The sequence below is a fragment of the Ctenocephalides felis genome, unplaced genomic scaffold, assembly GCF_003426905.1.
Source record: "Ctenocephalides felis isolate EL2017-DRISC unplaced genomic scaffold, ASM342690v1 CF-g0.4_SCAFFOLD_01604, whole genome shotgun sequence".
NCBI lineage: Eukaryota > Metazoa > Arthropoda > Insecta > Siphonaptera > Pulicidae > Ctenocephalides > Ctenocephalides felis.
The window spans coordinates 39805236-39826490 of NW_020537758.1; the positions used below are offsets into that span (position 1 = coordinate 39805236).

General features: G+C 27.6%; 1 pseudogene; it reads right to left on the reverse strand.

Moving 5' to 3' along the window:
* Positions 1 to 21255, reverse strand: part of LOC113373735 — a 44877-nt pseudogene that overhangs the window by 12153 nt on the left and 11469 nt on the right.

The following is a 21255-nucleotide window of genomic DNA, read 5'->3' on the forward strand; positions in this document are numbered from 1 at the left end:
ATTATTTTGAAATACTTCTCCAAAAGCTTCTTTAGAAGTGTGAATAATTATCTGCTCAATTATTTATGATATCAAAAATTTTTAATTAAATCGTTAATCATTTTATTTCATGTTGACAATAACAGATCGTTGTTTTGCATATTTATACTTGCTCTATTATTGATTTTCAACTATCTAATCTTCAATAATAAACAAGATTTAAATGCAGAAATGAAAAAATAAAAAACAAAGATTATTTTAAATTTTTGTTTGTATCTACAACGATGCGTTCGAAGAAATGACAATTTGAATATGATAAAAAAATGTTTATGTGTATAGTTATTTAAAAATCTTTAAAATTAATTCCAAGCATCTCTCATATCTATGTAGTATTTCATTCTTTATTATGTATATATTCTTCCGGTATTATTTCTTTTATTTAAGTTTTATTCAAATGATCATAAAGAAATAATCCCATAAAAGACGGACAGTGATATACTTTCTTATACACGTGCATTCTACAATTATTTAAATAAAAATATGCATTTTTATGACATAAATTTTATTATATTGAATTAAACCGTAAACAGGAAAATTATTGCATAACGATGCAAAGTGTTTTAATTGTAGTTCCATTGATTTAATTAACTATGGCAATTAAAATTATTTATTATTTCATTATAGAGAAATGTTATATTCAAAATACTTGTTTGTAGTACAAATTCAAATCAAAGAAAAATAACATTGAACCAAATGTTATCCTTTCATTTTCAAATATTTAAATATTAGATGCTTAAAATATAAAAACGAGCATAGATTTCCTTGTTACATGAAGAAATATAGAAAACAAATATTATAATCATACAAAAAATAAATATTTTTCAAATATAATATTTGCAATATGTTTGCAATTGTATTGAAAATTCCCAATAATTTTTTCTACTGATACTAATTATTCAAATTGCTTAAAAACAATAAAACTGCTTTTAATTTCCTTATTTGCAATTTTGCAATTTGATAAACTTCATTTTTGTGAAACTTTTATTATCGGATCAACTATAACATTTTTGATTGATTTAATTTGATTGACCAGGGTTAATTGATTAATTAATGATAATAATTTATAAGTCATAAGTTTATAATGCAAAAATTTTTGAAAATACAAGTATAATTGCATTTTTTTCACATTAAATAAAGAAATTGAAGAATATACTATAAACTATATTAAAACACATCTAGTGTTTCAAACACTTTCCTAAAAGTAATACTTTCCTAAAATGAGCTTTTTTTATTAACTTTATCTGAAATCTATTCATATAACATATCTATATGACTAGGGATATAATAAGCTTTCTTGAAATATTTTTAGAGTGTAAAAAAAACATAAAATACCAAAAATGACAAAAATTGTGATGATTTACTGCGTATATTATTTTATTTCATATTGTTTACCAACTGCCATGTGTGTTTGATAAATGTTTCAAGAATGCCAATGTTTTAGCTATTTTTGGCCATAACCCATGCGGTCGTAAAACATCTCGTAAAACAGAAATAGTAAATATTACGTAGAGTAACGTATATCATATCATATGTTATAGTACAATACTATCGACACTTTATGACATCGATACATGTTGAGGCCCTACCATGCATTTGCCTAATGTAAAAGTTAAGTGAAAATTGTTGGAATGGATAAATATTATATGTCTAACATCAATTGTGTTTAAACTTTAATATTGATTGAAAATTTCCAAAAGTTTGAAAACAATAAAAAATCATTCCCATGTCGGGGAATTCAATATGTTGATAATGTTCTAGAGATATGAAAAATTGTATGATCGATGTATCAGAATTTTATAGTTGGGAATTTTATAGTTATATGCGGTATATATTTTTAACCCCCAAATGAACATAATATTATAGTCATTAGTATTATTACTCTGCGAAAAAAAAACATTCAAGAAAGACACAAAAATGGACTTGAATTTAAAACTCTTTACCTAGTTTTATATTTGTGGCGATCAAGTCAGCCATGAAATCAGAGAAAAATAAGACAATGACATTTTTTCAATCAATATTTTTTAATATATTTTTACTTGATTGAAATTTTAAATGAACATTTTTTAATTTATAACTAACTCTTTTCAATTGAATAAATATACATTAACAATTTCATCGTTTATTAAAATATAACAGGGAATGATGTGGCGATCAAGTCAGCCATGTGATCAAGGAAAAATAAAGCAATATGGCATTACATTTCAGATATTTTTGTAAACAATATTTATAACAGATTTTTATTTCAATGGGAAAGTATCTATTATAGATTAACATTTCTAGTTTGAGTTGATAAAAATTCAATTATAATGCTTAAAATTGTGCAATAAATTAAAAATTAACCAGTAAAGTTTTATGCAAATCGAGTTTTAATTGTTTTTGTATAAATTACATATTATTCAAAATTAAGATTATTTGTTTTAATTATCTAATTTCTAATTATCTAGCACAGTATTCTGCTAAAGAGATAACTATAGAAAAGTTTATGCGATAGCTTTAAACAGTTGGATATCAAGTAATCACATTTATAAATTTAAAATTTCAAATTTTAGTTATTCACTCTTCATTTGTTTAACTTAAATAAAGCAATTCTTACAATGCTCATTGGATACGCTAAGAAAATTTCGTGTAACATACTCAGAATCAGAATTTTTAAATCAATTTTGCTTTGAAATTATGTTTGATATGCAGTTTTATTAACACCTCTATCTTTTACTAACATCCCTAGTTCAAAAGCGATAGCAGATGTAATTATAAAAATATAAATTACTCATATATTATTAAGACAAAATTCAATAATTTTGCTCCAGATTAATCAAACAAGTTCATTTGACTTGCAGCATATATTCATTATATATTATTCATCTAACTCATATACCTCTGAGCTGGTTTTGGCTGTACATTTTTCAACTCCATTTCTTTGTTTGCTGCATTATTTTTTTCTGCAGCAGAATCGGTACCAGTATTACCATGCTGGCGCGAAACTGGAAGTGTCGCCATATTATCACCAGATTCTACATCCACTGTCGCCACTTTTACTTCTGGTTGATTTGGCATTTTGTTGATTTATAATATTCTAGCAGTTTATTTATATGAAATCACTTTTTTGTAGTTGTATTAAATGCTTTAACTGATAAATGACATTATGAAAAAATATTGGTCGTATAGAATATTTTGTTTAGATAAAATAATGCTATAAATCTGTTTATGGCTTGGGGTATCCATTCTCACGGAGGGGGTAGAAGTTTACGTATGTGAGATATATTTTTGATAATTTCCACTATAATAAATAACTTAACTAATTTTTTATATTATTTGCATACATATATATCTATATGTATATCATATATGTTTGAGAATTTCAGGAAGCTGTTTTTTGCGCAGAAAACTTTCTTTTAAACATAATAAAACATTCAATTGAAAATCAATTGCGTAAGTAATCAGTAATCATTACATTTATCAATAGTTTAAAATAAATTTATTTAGGATATTTGCGTATCATTTTAAATTTTGCTTAGTATCACTTAACACATTTTGCGATTCTTGTTCTAGCCACTATTTAAATACTAGTTATAGTTCGCTAAAAACGATCGTAAATATTTATCGTTCTGCTTTAGCTAGTTAAATATTTGCATACACCGTTTGTATATAGTTGAAATAGTTTTTCTCGCCAAAAGGAGGAAGTTTAGAATCTAACATCAACTTTGAATTTTAATTAATTTTAAACTATATTGAAATATGACAAATAAAATTGTCTATCAATTTTCAGACGTAATATTCACATTACAAATCTTTGTAGCGATGTCCACTCATCAGACCTGACAGTTCTCTCAGAAATAAATGTGAATATAATTTAAAAACGTTTTTATAAAATATAGGGTAGCAGAATTTATATAGGTACAGAGGTCTCATGATATCTTTGTAATAATTTGCAATATGTTGGACTATAGTCCTTTCTTGGAGCACTAAATTTCATAACATAATATAAGTAATTATTTACTTTAATTACTATTCGTAAATAAGCATTAATTGTGTTTACTCTATATTAAACTAAAACTGAAGACATATAAAATTTTACGTCGAAACGTTTGAAAAGAAAAAGATTTTTGATATCAAGTTGTGGATCTCATTCTTAGATCTAAAATTCTTTTCCGAGTATATACCCTGTTAGTCGATTTCTTCATTCTACTTGATATTTATCGCATAATTGTATGATTCTATAAACTTGGAGTTTTGCCAAAATCTGACAGTCTGAATTAAGTTAACTTCGCTATTCAAGGAAATGTATATTATAGTATATACATTCGAACTGATTGCAAATCTAAATATTACAAAAGATTGTGAAAGACTGACTAAAATAAGTGAGACATCATCAAAAATAGCAAGCTTGAAATAGAAATAGATGTAAAACAATTATATTTAATGTCTATTTTATTTTCTTTTCTTTAATTTTTTTTTTATTCAAACTTAGGTTTTAGCCAAAAGACGTTGTTTTTTATTAAAAAAATGTAACAAAAATTTGTTTATTTTATAATAAAAAACAGTTTCAATGCTTATTATTGTCTCATTTACACTTTAGCGAAACAATTGGATAAAAGTTATAGTTTTAAAGAATAAATAAAATAGCATGATGGCATTTAAAATAGAATTATTATTTGAAACAAATCATGTAAGTTTTAAATAATTTGAATAAATTTTATTTATTCAATTTAAATAAATTCTATAAATTTTGGACCAACCCCTATGCTTGAAAATCAACCATGGCGTCTGTTAAGAGTCATTCGCAAGGGACATATCAAAACAAAGGTGATCGTGCTCCATAAAACAGGGTCACCAAACCCATTCACTCAAGTAGGCATAAACAGATTTGAAGCATCATTTTTGGAATATTTTTTTTTGTATGCAAAAAATAATAGTATTATTGTTTGTTTTTTGTGTAATAGTATTATTGTTTTGTAGTTTCCATTCACTCAAGTAGGCATAAACAGATTTGAAGCATCATTTTTGGAATTATTTTTTTTTGTTTGTAAAAAATAATAGTATTATTGTTTGTTTTTTTGTGTAATAGTATTATTGTTTTGTAGTTTCATTCACTCAAGTAGGCATAAACAGATTTGAAGCATCATTTTTGAAATAATTTTTTGTTGTTTGCAAAAAATAATAGTATTATTGTTTGTTTTTCGTGTAATAGTATTGTATTGTTTTGTAGCAAGGTAATTAATTTTGTTTTAAATGGAATAAACGTAGAAACAAAATAAAATAAAATTAAAAACAAATTTAAGTTATTCTTACAATTTTCAACTGGAATTTACTTTTTTTTTTCAATAAAGGAAAAAAACGTATTTAATTTTATTCTCTATTTTAAGCCTATTGAAGCCAAATTAGACATATTATTTCAAAAATAGAATTTCAATTAAAAATTATAAATTTTTCTTCTGTATTTATGTATAAAGAAAACGAATATAGCATATAGATTGAATTGAATTAGATAAAACAACAAATGAATAAAAAACAGTGATGTGTAATCATAAATGTAAGGTGGGACAAAAAGATTTTAACAAAATGTGTAGCAAGATTTGGTTATATGTTTTTTGTTAAATAAACACTGTTTAATTTACCGCAAAAACTTCACACAAAGATTTTCAAAACACAAAACCAAAACACTCCGTTTAACGACGCACGATAATAAAACCGTTCCCACTGACAATGCGCAGCATCGCGTGTGTAACTACTTTCGAACTATCGGCAACCGTTAACATTACTAAAGATTCGTTCGAGAGATTTGCAGATTGAAAATTTTGATCGAAAAAGGCGTTTTCATCCAAACTAGAACGAACTATAGCGATAATGGCTACTGGTGCTCATGCAGCTTATGAGAGGAATCCCGGTTCGCGACGCGGTTTCCGGCGTCCCTGTTTCTCGTACAGGTCGCCGTATGAGAGTGTCCCGTTTTATCCCAGATCTGTAGAACAACTTCTGGGACGCGATTGAACCGACTGCTCTCGCGCGGGACGCGTGCATGCGCCTTGGTGTCTGTGCGGGACTGCCAGGACTATTTGACAACGAACAACGAACGCGCCGATCAACTCGATATACTCGTGCACTGAGAGATAAGTAAATTATTTCATTGTGGAGGTATAGGCTAACACACTCGGAAATCACCTTTACGATGGTATATGTGCTCTGAGATGAAAACTCTATATATGTGTAAATTCATCGGAACTTCATGAGCATCAAACAAAAAAATGTACAAACACAAGAGTATAACTTTGATTTTGTGTTTGCATATAGAGCACTGTGTCAATTTATACCCTAAAAACTCGACTTTTTTCGGAATGACTTTTACAAAATTAGATTGGAAGAAAATTAGAAATCAAACTCAATTCGGTTACTTATTTAAATCGGCGTATAACAAGTAGATATAACAATTAAGTTGAAAATTCGTACGGAAGTCATAGAAAAGTAAACAAAATTGGTACTTATCATTAAAATGTTTATTAAATATCTGATAATTTGATATGCATATGCCTTTTTTTATTAACTCTTTTATTTACAACTGTCCAGTAAAGGACATTTAGTAAATTTAATGAATTTACAATAGTCCGCCGAGAAGGGACATTGTATACTACATTGTCATATTGGAAAAAACAACTCAGTAGTTGTTTTTTCCTTTCGATATAAAATTCACAATATTTTATTATTGAATAATTACTTATAAATAATGATTAAGTTATTTCCATTTTTTTCTCATGAGAGTTGATGGCTTAAATCCAATGGTGCTTTTCTTTTCAATCTTCTTCGATAGTTCTCTGTTATCAATGAGTTTGCTAATGTATTTGGGTGATTGATTAGCTTGTTTCTATACTTCTGTGCTGTTTTTCTTATTACTCCATTTATGGTAGGTGTATTCGTGTCGGCATGAATCAACCAGTTGGGAATATATTTTGGAGCTCCTAAGGCAATTTTCAAAAATTTATTTTGAAGTTTCTGTATAATTTCTATATTAGTCTTATGAGCACTGCCCCACAATTGTATACCATAACACCAAATTGGTTTGAATAAAGTTTTATATAAAAGTGGCTTATTGTATGAGCTTACTTTGGAGTTCCTAGTAACCAGTAAAGCTTTTTGGTTTTTATCTCAAGCTGTTGTCTCTTTTTTTATATGAGTTCGCCAATTAAGTTTTCTATCGAGGTATATACCGAGAAATTTCACATGGTCTTCTTGAGGTACTTGAGTATTTCCTATTCTTACTGGTGGGCAGGTCTCTCTTCTAAGCGTAAATGTGACATGTACTGACTTTAAGCCATTCATTTCAAATCTCCAGGTCTTGTTCCATTTTTCTAATAGATTTAAATGGTTTTGGAGTAACTCAGATTGCTGATGATACGTGCATTCTAGCCAGCCACATAGATTCCAGTTCTGCATCTGAGATATGCATATGTCTAATGATCATTTTTGTACGCCAAACGACTTTTTTATATTTTCCCGTAGAGCTCTGTGTACCCTAAAAAATCGACTTTTTCTTGGATGACTTTCGCAAAATTAAAATGGAAGAATATTGGAAATCAAATTCAATTCATTACCAGATTTTATACAACCGATTACTTATTTAAATCGGCGTATAACTAGTAGATATAATAATTAGGGTAAACAATGGTACGGAAGTTATAGAAAAGTAAACAAAATTGGTACTTGATATTAAATTCTCTATAAAATATGTGATAATTTGATATGCATATGTCTAATGATCATTTTTGTACGCCAAACGACATTTTTTTTATTTTTGTCATTTGATCTCCGAAGCCGCACATAAATCCACATCCACAAACGTAAAGATATATAAAAAACTCATTTTCAATTTGCGATTACAGTAATTTACCCTATGGGAGGTTAAAATTGTATATACACGAGAGTATAACTTTGATGTTATGTCCCCATATGAAGTGAGTACTGTATCAAATTATACATTAAAAACTCGGACACATTTAGTTCTATATTTTTGCCAGAAGGACTTTCTAAAAATTAGATTGATACTTGATTGAAAGAAATTGGAAATCGAATTCAATTCATTTCCAGATTTCATGCGAGCAATTACTCGCATTTAGTCAGCGTATTTCTTATTTAAGTCAGTTCAATAGGACACATTGATTTTTGAATATAAAAATTATACTTAAAATGAGAAATTCTAAGTAATAAACAAGCAAATGTTAAAATTTTTTGATGGAGTAAGGAGTAAACATATTTATGATCCTTCCCAGGCTCCCCATCATAAAGTAACATTTTCATAGTAAGAAGAGCGAAGACCACCGTGACTTTAAAGTCACATATTATTTCATTTACATATATACTGATTTTTTGTTCCACTAATCGTTTTAGATGTAAACCAAAATTCGGCCCATAGAGGGTTAAAATGAAAGGTATTTCAGTAAGGTAACGCTAACGTTCAAAAAAATCTTTGCATTATCTTAAACAAATATTCTCAATTAGACAAATATTTAAGTAAACTGATTTAAAATGGCTAAAATATATATTGGAAACAAGTAGATTTCTTTGCTTATGTCATTTTAATATTATTTCTAATTTGAAATTATTAATAATAAAAATTTAAAAAATGTAATTTACATTTTTTAAAGGACATAACATATTCTCATATACATATATGTATTACGATAATTAACAAACAGAAAGCGCATACAGTTTGATTATAAGGAGAATTAGAAACTTTAAGTAATCGATTTGGGCTGATCACATGCATGTAACTTCGATAATGCATTTCGTTGCCCATGCATGAATGTGTAAAGATGACTTTCTTCTGTGTTTCGAATCTGATGCTGTCTGATGTTTTCTGCATTCTTTTCCAAGAATTTATTTATCAACTTGTAATAATAATAAGAATTTTTAATTAGGATTACTTATTTGCGATTCAGGAAATTCAAATATAATTTATCGTTGTTAGTCATTAATTGCATTTCTCAACAAATAAATGCTTATTAAATAAAATAAATCAATAAAACAAAATTTCTTATATGAATATAAAATATATTCCTATATTTCTAGAGAATATAAATTCAAAGTGTGGGGCATATAATTGTTCTTCCAACGTGCAATTGAGAAAACTACTCTAATAAATAACAGACAAATAAAATAAACCGGCAAAATAATAATAAAATTTAAACTAGTAAAAATATACACATATAAAAAATAAATTTAATGATTTGAATTTCAAACTGTGTTTTTAAAATTCAAATTATTTTATGAATGTTAAACTCGAAAGTTTATGTACTTATATATATTTATAATATTTCTGAATGGTTTATGTTATAACAAAGTATACGGACTTGATTTGTATTTTAATTATATTTATTGGAGTATGTTGTATTAATGTAAATAAAAACTAGTTGGTATTGGTATTTAGCCTTGAGGCAAGTTACATGAACTTCCAGATATGTGTAAATAATCGACTTAATCAATAAAAAAAATTAATTTATGAGCGACTAAAAGTATTCCGAATGGATTTATAACACCTACTCGTTAACTCGGAATATTTTCTAAGAGCAAATTTTCAAAAATCAACAATTTTTATAATTGATCCGGTTTTCGTAGGACTTCTAAATAAGTAAATCGTCTAATTTTAATTTTAACAAACGTCAAAAAAACTACTCATTTTCTCAAACTTTGATGAATTTTTCAGTAAGTTCTATAAGACCATGATATATATCGCCAAAAAAAGTTTCATAAAAATCGGCTCCAATTTTTTTTTCAACAGTTAATTACAAGAAAATGGCTCGGTAAATTTTTACCTAAAACTAATAAGTATCATTCCCAACTAATATCTTTCAAAAGTGTTTGATTTTTTAAAATCGGTTCGGTAGTTTGAGGTTAAATGTGTACGAAAAGTTTAACACATTTTTTCAAATTACAAAGAAACGACAGGGCAGATCGTCTCACAAAACTGACAAACGATAGTCCTCATTGAGATACATTAAATGGCTCATCGACTTTGACGAATTTTCAAAGTTAAACCAATTGTCGTAGGGCCGTAATATTTTAGTATGATCTAGAAGACTATAGTATCTACCGTCAAAAAATAATAATAAAAATCGTCAAAAAAAATTTTTTTAACACTTTATTACAAGAAAACGGCCCGGCCGATCTTTACAAAAAACTAATCAGCACGATTCCCAATCAATATCTTTCGAACGGTTATTGAATTTTCACAATCGGTTCAGAATTGCGGGCTAAAACGTGAACGAAAAAATTTTCACTTTTCTGCTATTTATAAAGAAACGTCTCGGCCGATCAGCCCACAAAACTGACAAACGATAGTCCTCGTCGAGATACATCGAATGGCTTTTAAATTTTTGAAATCGGGCCAGTTGTTTTCGAGAAAACGTCGATTTACGGCAAAAGATCTGTTCACATACACACACACACACATACTTTTTCCAAATTTGGTCTCATTTGATTCAGAATGGCTTGAAACGTCGAGAAAACATAAAATTACCAAATCGGATTTTTTGATAAAAACATAAACTCCTTCGGAAAGTTAAAAAACACTAACGATACAAAAAACTAAGATTTTGTTATGCAATGGGCATTTATCTCCTGATTGCAATAACGTTGCAGGAATTAAGGCAATGGTTACATGACTTGTGCCTTCTACTTTAAAAAAGTAAAAATAAGAAAAATCTATTTCTACTTGTTTTTGAGATAATGGTGGTGAACCTTTTCATCCCCAGACCTTTAAGCTCTGGATAGTGTAGCTACATGATAGGTAGTACCTATAGTATTTAAAGTTAATAATTATAAATAGTATCTTAAATTTTTTAATGTTATATAAATATATGTTATATTATATCAAATATCACCATTATATTACACTGCTACATATGTAAACATACAATTTCATACAATTGATATTGGAGATAAAATTTGCCTCAGTTAGGTCAAAGTGGCCTAAGCAGAACTCTCATATTACTAGAGCTTTATGTCTACTAGAAATAAAGCAAATTGAGAATAATAGTTCCGTGTTATACGAGCACAGCTGTGTTGTTTTGTGGGCAGGCAATAGAATGATTAACCGGTCATTGTTGGCATGTTATCAAGAATTATCAAGATTTATTCATTTAAACAGTCATTCCAATTGACTCAGGCCAATTATTTCGAGTTAGACGAAGTGCTACTCTGGCGCTGATCATTTTGTATTGGATAGTGAATCGCATAGTTGTTCAATATTATGATATTGATAAATTAAGTTATAATTGTATCAGTGAGAGGAAAAGCAGATTCGTAAAAAGAATTTTAATTGAAAAATTATCTTATTTTTAAATTGTAATATAAAACATCATGCCCGTAAATACGAGTTATATTGATTGTATAATACTTCAGTAGTTATTATACTCCATTAAATTAAAATTATGCTGTTATATTATATATTAATTCATAATGCAATCTAAATTAATTTGCGAATTTAATTGTATTTTGTATTTTGACTTTATGAAAATTCAGAATGCCAAATTTGTAGAACCACTTCAATTGAACATCTTAAACAATCGAGTTTCTTGTCACTCCGAAATCCATTTGATAGACAAGCATTAAATTAAAATTACTAATGAAAATTTAATTTTACATAACTCTAATTTTACGATTGAATATTAGATTTTGTGTTTAGTTTTACAGTGGGGTCAAAACAGGTTTTAATTTCTAAAATTACAGAATCAATTATGATCCGGGTTTATAAAATGGTTTTATAAAATAGTTATGTTCTCTATTATTTAGAACCAACAGTACTTTAACTATGAGATACCAAATACGCCATTAATATAAATAAAATTATAATTTTTAGAGGTTTACAATAAGATTACTACAATACATAAAATATATTAGGGTATTCTGACCTATTTTTCACAGATGTTACTATAGACTTGCATATCATGACGGGACATGCCTATGTTCAAAAATCAAAATAAAATCATTTTAAATGAAAACTGCATTATCATTATTACATGAGAACAAGTATAGATCAACAACTGTCCAATTTGCATTCCGGATTTAATACTAGATTTAATAATAGATTTTTTTTAAAAAAAATTGAAGATCGTAATCGAAATTATAAAAATATTAAGTTAGTACTATATGGCAACAAAATCAGACGATTTGAGGCAAAGAGAAATGAACGGACCCAAAATTATTGCAAAAAGTTACCTGGTTATATTGTTTTAATTTCATAGAATTGGCATTGGCATGGAAGGAATTCAGTAATTTTGGTGACAAAAATATGTAGTTATAAGATTTTTAAAATGTTAGCCAGTGATAGTCATTTTAAGTTCGTAAACAGAAGTTATCTGACCATAAGAAAATTTTTATCATGGGAATCAATAGGAAAAAGCGATTGAACAACATAAAGAAGACGATCAGCGACTAAAGTGTCTAAGAACTTCTAAGAAAAAATAGCCGTGAAAAATATTGACATATTTAGTACAATGGAGGAAGATGTTTACGTAGTAAGTACTTGAGAAGAATCTTAACATAAAATGAATAGAGTATAATAGGGCGGAGATCATCATCACCTAAAGAGGCTTTTAAAGTAAAAAGGATACTACTGATAAAATCAAAACTAGAGGAAAAAACTTATGAAACACGCAAAGTAGAAAAAAAGTAAAAATAACCAGACATTAATTATTATAATTATTTTTTTAAAGTTAATGTATCCACAAAAATGTACGTATCCGATGGATGGATCCGATGGATGGAGTGCTGATCAAATAGTAAATAAACAACTAAGAGTGTTATTAACCTTCATAGGTAACTGATTTCACAATACAAGAAATATAGTTCCCTTCGTTCCGTTCAAAACCCTTTGCGAACCTGCGCAATAACGCAGCTTCTTCGCTGGACCAAATATTGATCTCAAAGTTGTGCTTCCGAAATATACATCTTGTATGTGTATGTCACATGTCGTACATGTATACGCGGGTGTGATTTTCTGCATGTATTATAAGTACCTGTATTAGTAAGTAGGTTATTTTCATAGGGTTCAATGTGTTTTGGTTGATTGTACATATATATAGAGGTAAACACACACGTGTAAATGATTTTATATTACAAATTTCAATCTAGGATTTTAAAATAAATCATATATCTTTCATCGCGCGCAAAACCATAAATTTTAATGTTAGTCGTTGCAGTAAACATATAGAAAACTAATATATTTGATTTAAAATCAATTAAAAATAATTTATTGGTATGATCATAATTTCGTATGAAATATCTTTTGGCAAATGAATTTCAAGTTTTATTAATGTTTATTAATTTTATCCTCTGGGTAATAATTTTCAGAGACTATTCCTAATATTTAAATATGTTATTTAAGCATTTTTTTCCAGCATTATAATAATTAATAACGTTTCCATATAAACAAATATAAAATGACTAATTTTCATATTAAAACTTCTGGTTTATTTATGTAACAGCGTTTACAAAGCTTTTAACCAATTTCTTTAAATTATATGTTATGCTCCACAATCAGCTTTATCACTTTAAGTGGGTAGGGCAAAACATCATTTAATGTATTTATATAAGAAGTCATTTTCGAACGAAGGATCTGACAATATAACCTTCCCAGGGCTTTGTCACGTCAATTTTGTCAAATTTTATTTTGGATAATTTAGATAAATTTTCTTTATGATGATAGAGATCATGTTCATTCTAAAATGTTATAGCTCAAGTGGCTTAAATTTAAAAATTCATTAAAATTTAAAAAAATATCGTAAAAAATAAACAAATATTCTGGCAAAAGTCGCTTTTATAATGAGATGAGTAAAAAAAAAGTAATTTCTTCGACGTTTCCTCAAAAATGGCTAAACCGATTTCACCATTTTAAAAGTTTAATGAAAATTCTTAGAGATTCTGACTAATTTTTTTCAGTAGGTTTTAAAAGACTCTTACTAGATTCTCAACAGATTTCAAATAAATTCCAAATGGATTCTCACTAAGTTCTAATATGATTCCGACTGGATTACTATTACTAAATATTACTAAAATCTTTCCAACATATCGCTTAAACCTTCCTACATATTTACTCTTACTAAATATTTGAATTTTGAATTTTTTTAATTTTTTTCCCTTCAACAATTGATAAAATCGTAAAACTATGAGATTCCATGTTTTAAAATAAAGAGGCAACTCTTCAGGAATTTTATTGTTTGCAAGCAGTTCACAGCATGATATTCAACTCTATTGAGTCTGAGATCGTATATAATATCGTAAAATAAAAGCAAAAAAAAGTATCAAATTAAAATCAAACAAAGAGAGCAGACTAGAAACACTTATATTAATTTACACAATTAATTGGGCTCGCGCCATAATTGCAGTTTGTCAATATAACTCAATTAAAAAGTTTAATATGCTGGTTATTAATAATATAAATTGAGTTATTATTTAATTAGAAATCTTACTAATACCTGCTAGAATTTTAGTAAGATTGTTAATAGAAAATTCATAAAATTTATTGATTATAATTCCATAATTGCTTGTATAAGAAGCCTTCGTTAGGAAGAACTTCACTAGCGTTTGAAAAGATTATGATTTGTGAGTAATATATGAGTAAAAACAGCAATTAAAGATATTTATAGTTGAGTTTTAAAAGAAAATCAGAAAAAAACAACAAAAAATAAGGAAATTAAACTGATTCATACCAACGTAATGTAAACTTATTGCAAAAAATAAAAGCAAAAGAAATGGAATGAAAAATAATATAGATAGTAGACAGCATATGCTGAACAAATAATAAAATATATGAAAAAGATAATATTGTTTAGAATTATATGTATAAAGATTATATAGAAAGGGAAGGAAGGCAGGGTTTATTAGCTCATTTATATAATAAAAACATCATATAAATACAACCTGAACTGAAATTTTAAATTTTCATATAGGTTTTATTTTGGAAACAGCGCCGAATAATACAAAATCATAAATCAATTATTTCTTGTAATATAAATGTATTAAAAGGAACGACAACGTACAAATTACATGAATTTTCAATGGAGAAATAAGAACATAGAATAAATGTGCACTGAATATTCTATAAGCCGAAAATCTCTGCAACATAATTGCAAAAGTTGTAAAAAAACACTTTATTAAATTTAGCTAGCTCGTCATTTTTATAATCGTTGTAGCATAAACATTTTATGATGTGATTCAAAAAATATACGAGGTGCACACATGTGTTCCTTTTGTTGACATTTTTCACATATTATATTCAATAGAGAAGGGATTTGAATATACTTCGATCATTGCAACGATAATTATTACAGTTCTTTTAGAAAACTTATTCGATGATTGAAATTTGTTATATTGTTTTATAGGTAATCAGTGAGATTTACATAACATGAAATAAATGTTCTGAAATAATTACTTGAAATTTAAAATAATCATTAAAAGAAATGAATATGCATTCATTAAAGACTACATCATGTAAAGCAATAATATCGTTAACCATAATAATGTTTTCGTAGATTCAAAACCAGCAAAATAGTTTGAGTTTATCTTTACAAACGACTGAATTTTGATTTTCAAAAAGGTACAAGCAGTAAAATAGAAGTATTCATTTATCAATAATCCGTTGCTAACGAGTATGCATTGAATAATCATAAAATAATAATTACAACTTACTTGGCATTTTTAGGAAATCGTGGATCATAATATTCCTCGTTTCCGTTCAAACAGTTGAAATCCTCCCCTAAATCCGGCGGAACTAAACGCGTCCGGACGTGAGCCGGACTTGTATGAGATCCGTATCCATCAGAGTTTAACTAGAAACGAAATAATACATACATTCGATTATATATATATATATATATATATATATTAATAAATATATATGAGGTACAACGGGGCTTAAAGATTCGCGAGTGAAAAGCTGCACCAACCATATCTCAAAAACAAGTAAAGGTAGGAATTTTTTAACAACAATATTTGAAAGTAGAAGGCAAAAAGTTAGCAAGTAAACACTGTTTTAAATGCGTCGAGTCCGCTACCACAAAATAAATAACCACATTGTTGTTAGAGCTTTAGTTTTTGAGCACGGTCTTTTGAAAAATAGTAAAAAATATAGTTCTACAATGACGAATTAGCTGAGATTTTATTGAAATTAGTTAAACAGTATAATTGCTAAGTAAATATATATAGTTTAAATTTTAAATTTCAAATTAAAATTTTAAATCAATTTTAAATTAATTTTTATTTGAATTATCAATATCACTGGGAATGCACGCACATAATTTAGAAAAGCATAGTAAAAAAACAATGATAATTAACAAACGTATATCACTAACAGAGTTTTTAGAAGCAAGACAAGGGAAATATTAAACTAAATGAAAATGAAAAATAAAGTTAAAAACAAGACTAAAGCAATATTGTGTTATGAACATTGTTGGAGCTCAAATATCAAAATTGTTTTTGTTACACTTATTTTTTTAATTTTAGTTAGGTACATATAGAAATTACAAAAAATATTCTTTGTTCTAATAAAAATGTTAATCATACATGTCAATTGTTTATTAAGTAAACATATGTATGTAAATGTAAATGAGTGTCACATATTTCGCCCGGCGCAATGCAATATCATGTATTTACTGTAGTACGAATCGCACAAGTCACAGGCAAGTTGCTAATATAATTTGTTTTCCTGGGTTGGTGGTATATATTGATACTTTTATTTATATGTTGATGTAAAAAAACATGTCTAAAAATATCCACTGATGATGACATAAAGTTTTATATAAGAACTTTTAGAAAATTTGAAGATTATAAATCTTTGCTGTTTATTCGATGTATGAAGAACATTCTCATATAAAAAATAAATATATAAATAAATAAATTAATATATGTATAATAGATGACCCGGCAGACGTTGTCCTCTACCCACGTCTACAAATCAAAAGTTACAATTTTTTTATCATCCTTTCCTATACTTTTAATAACCTATTTGATGTCCTGCGTTTGTGATTCATTTCATTTAGGATCTTAGCATAAGCAGTAAAATTTTTATAACAATAACTAGCATTTTTCTTATATGTTATATTCTAATATTATCTAGGCTCATAATATCAGCTAAATTCAAATTTCAAGTAAATTGACATTTCTAGCTAATGAGCGTTCAAATGTTTTCAATGTCAAACAATGATAAGTGTTTTTTGTAATTATTGCCATTCATTTCTACAATATATTATTATTAAGGTATTATTAATATTATTATTATTATTTATTTGTACTTTATGCTATTATTAATCATCTGTTTATTTCCTTTATCATCAAATTTAGTACATATTTTCATAAATTAGGAAACGTACCAATGGGTGGTTCTCTAAAAACATTATACCTAGGCTAAGTCTCAGATTAATTACTAAATGTCTTTTAATTATAAGACAGATTGTAATTTAAATATGAATAAAAAAATCTACAATATTACTAAAGTTTTATCGTTCATTAAATCTTAAAAATTTTCTTTTGACAAACTCTAAAAATAATTATCAAAATCTGAATAACCTTTTAGGTGAAGTATCAAATCATATACTCGCACAGAAGAATATTATATATATATATATATATATATATATATATATATATTCATTTTTAAACTGATTTTTGATAAAAATATTTTGTCCAGAGTATAAAATTTATGGACTGAATTATCTTCGCATTTATCAGGCATATTGCATGATTCGAAGGTAATTTATCAATCTACCTTAACGACTGATCCGACCTGATGCTGTTGATTGTTGTGCGCATTGTGCTGTTGCACACGTTGCTGTTGCTGCTGCCGTTGTTGCTCTTCCAACTGCTGTTCAGCGAGGACGCTCTCTTCGGTCAGAGGCTCCATCGAGAGAGCCTCCGGTTGGCCTAAGAGTCTTTCGCGCATCTCATGGATGTACGGACAGCGTTGCATCTTTTTTGGAGGGTCTGTAAAATAACAATAATAAATTTCAATTTACTAATTGACTAAGAACTAATTACATTTTTCAATAGAGTTAATTGGCAAAAATTCATAGGATATTTTTTACAGTGATAACAGTGATACACTATATATAAGCTTGACCTTGCATTTCTTCAGAAATATTCAAAAAAAGTCGGGTTTTCCTTCCTGACGAAATAACTCCAGAACGCACGAACTGATATCGACAATTTAGCATTTGTTGGAAAGGTCTCGGGCCCCGCAAGGTTTATAGCTAAGAAAATTAGTGGTGCATGGCATCGTGCCCTAATGCAAATTGCTGGAACTTCACGCACCGTAATTAACAATTCGAGTAATAAAAATAATCAACAATTGTTTTAAATAATTTCAAATAGATTATCTTCTATATTCTATATATATAAAAATAAGTCGGGTTTTCCCTCCTGACGAAATAACTCCAGAACGCACGAACTGATATCGACAATTTAAGTTAAGTCAACGAGCAATTCTTGCCGCAAAGAATAATGATATACACGCACTGAATTTCACCATTAAATCAAAAATTGCTGGCGATTTGGTGACATGCCAATAATTCCGACTGGTCTTTCGTTTGACTTCAAACGATTGCAATTTCCAGTTCGCCTTGCGTTCGCAATAACAAGTCGCAAAGCCAATCGCTTAGTGTTTGCGGGATAAATATCAAATAGATTATTTAGAAAATCATTGTTTTTCACATGGGCAGTTATACGTTGCCTGTTCACGAGTTGGAAAACCATCCGCTTTGTTTGTGTTAACGTCAGACCAAAAAACAAAAAATGTGGTTTACCAAAGAGCACTTCAATGAAACGGATAATTTGCGGATTTACTTTCATTTACTTAGAGAAGTTCAACTAAAAAACACTTCATTTTTGTAATCGAAATAAATTCATTACTGTTTTATAATAAAATCACATTTTTCCTTTTCAAATATAAAATAAACAAAAAATTTCTTCATCTTTCTCACGAAACCATCTGGTGGCGAAACGGAGTTCGTCGGGTTTGCTAGTCTAAAAATAAAAATAATCTAAATCTTAAAATAAGCTTGATCTTGTATTGCTTCAGAAATATTCATTAGTAGTGTTAGAATAAAATTTTATTTAGAGTGAACAATCTTGAGATATGAGCTCCAACAATGTTCACAACACAATATTTGCTTTATTTTTCATTTTCATTTGTTTAATATCTCCCTTGTCTTGCTTCTGAAAACTCTGTTAGTGATATACGTCTGTTATTTATCATTGTTTTTTACTATGCTTTTCTAAATTATGTGCAAGCATTCCCAGTGTGATATTGATAATTCAAATAAAAATTTATTTAAAATTGATTCAAAATTTTAATTTAAAAGTTGCACAAATGTTCAGTTTGACTCTTAGCAAATATACTGTGAAAACAAATCCAATTACATCAAAACAATTAACATGTATCCGACCATGTAACTAATTTTAGTAAAATCTCAGCTATTTCGTCATTGTAGAACTATAGTTGTCTACTATTTTTCAAAAGTTTGTGAAATGGTAAACTTAACAACTGTGCTCAAAAACTAAAGGTCTAACAACAATAAAAAAAATTTGCTTACAAAATTGACAATGTGGCCATTTATTTCGTGGTAGCAAGATCGACCCATTTAAAACAGTGGCAAACTTGCAAACTTTTTGCCTTCTACTTTCAAATATTGTTGTTTAAAAATTCCTAGCTTTATTTATTTTTGAGATATGGTTGGTGGAAAAAAGCTGTTGAATCCAACTTAAAATTAATAATACATCTTATCAAACAATTAAATAACATATACATACATAAAATTACATTAAAAGCTCGTAAATAAAATAACATTGCACAAACAACATAGCAAATAATGAAAGAAAATACTTTTGTAATAGATTTTCAAACATTGGCCTTTTTTCCCGATAGCAAAGTCGTAAAAATCAAGTTGATGGCTGTTTTATGCATTTTTCCCTCTACTTTCAAATATTATTGTTGATTTTTTTTTTACAAACTTTACATGTTTTTAAGATATCGGTGTTGGACCTTTTGATCTGGTGAACTATTAATTTTTTTTTATTATAGTTAATTACTTCAGAATATTTAGAAATAATATTTCAGAAATTTGTGATTTATATTTTAATGGCTTGAATGATTGAAAGATGAAAATAAATATGCTATGTTTGTAGGTTAACAAAATATTTACAAATTGGTTTTGGAATAGAATAACTTATTACTGAGATGGAACACACATTTATATAAACTTCACACATAATTCGCAATACGTGACTTCGTGCGGTTTTGAAGGTATTTCCGATATCGCATTTTTATTTATAGAATTCTTCTTGTTAGTTTTACAGTTTGAATGAAGTTTTAAATTAACTTAGAAGAAGTTTATTTATATTATAATTTGCTTAGTATTTTAGATTAGAGGTATAATATTTACATAATATACATGATTGAAGCGCCATATTTATTTTTTTGCAATTATCTAAAGTTTCAGGATAGTTGATGAAAAATTATAATCTTTATACAACAAAAATGAGATTTTTTTTATGTGCTGCAAAAAAGAACTCTTAATAAAGTGCATTCTCAAAAAAGATAATATACGAGATATCGTCAGAGTGGTTGTATGAAATTCAATTCAGTGACTAAAAGGAATAAGTTGCATTAATCTAAAAAAAACAAAGTAAATCTCTTTTACTGTACTGAAACTGGAAATCTATAAACATTTTCTATGACGATAGCATTACATAGAATTAGAAGCTTTTTATAGAAATTAATCGAAACTTAAGAATCCTACAGACTGTTGTGCTGATTTGACTTAATATTAATACTCAATACTAGTCAGTTCCAAAGATGACAACCCAAACAATTATCTCATCTCTATATGCTGAATTATTAATACAATTTCTGTAATATTGCGAATAATTTTATTGATGCAGAAATGCCGGGTAAGAACTATTTTCACTTGGAAACTTTGGAATTGTTATCTATATTCTGAAGTAAAAGCTGGTGTCACTACTGCTTGAAATCAGGCAGCTCGAAGCGGGTTCGAAAGAGATTTAAGCAACGATAATGCATCCGACAATAAAAATGTGCGAACTGAATAATGAAATTATTAAATATAAAAAAATTTAACTTTAAGATTTTATATTAAAACATTATTTATCATTACTAAGATTTATCTTAAAACATTATATGATGAACCACTAGTTTATTAATTAACTTCCCGTTATCAG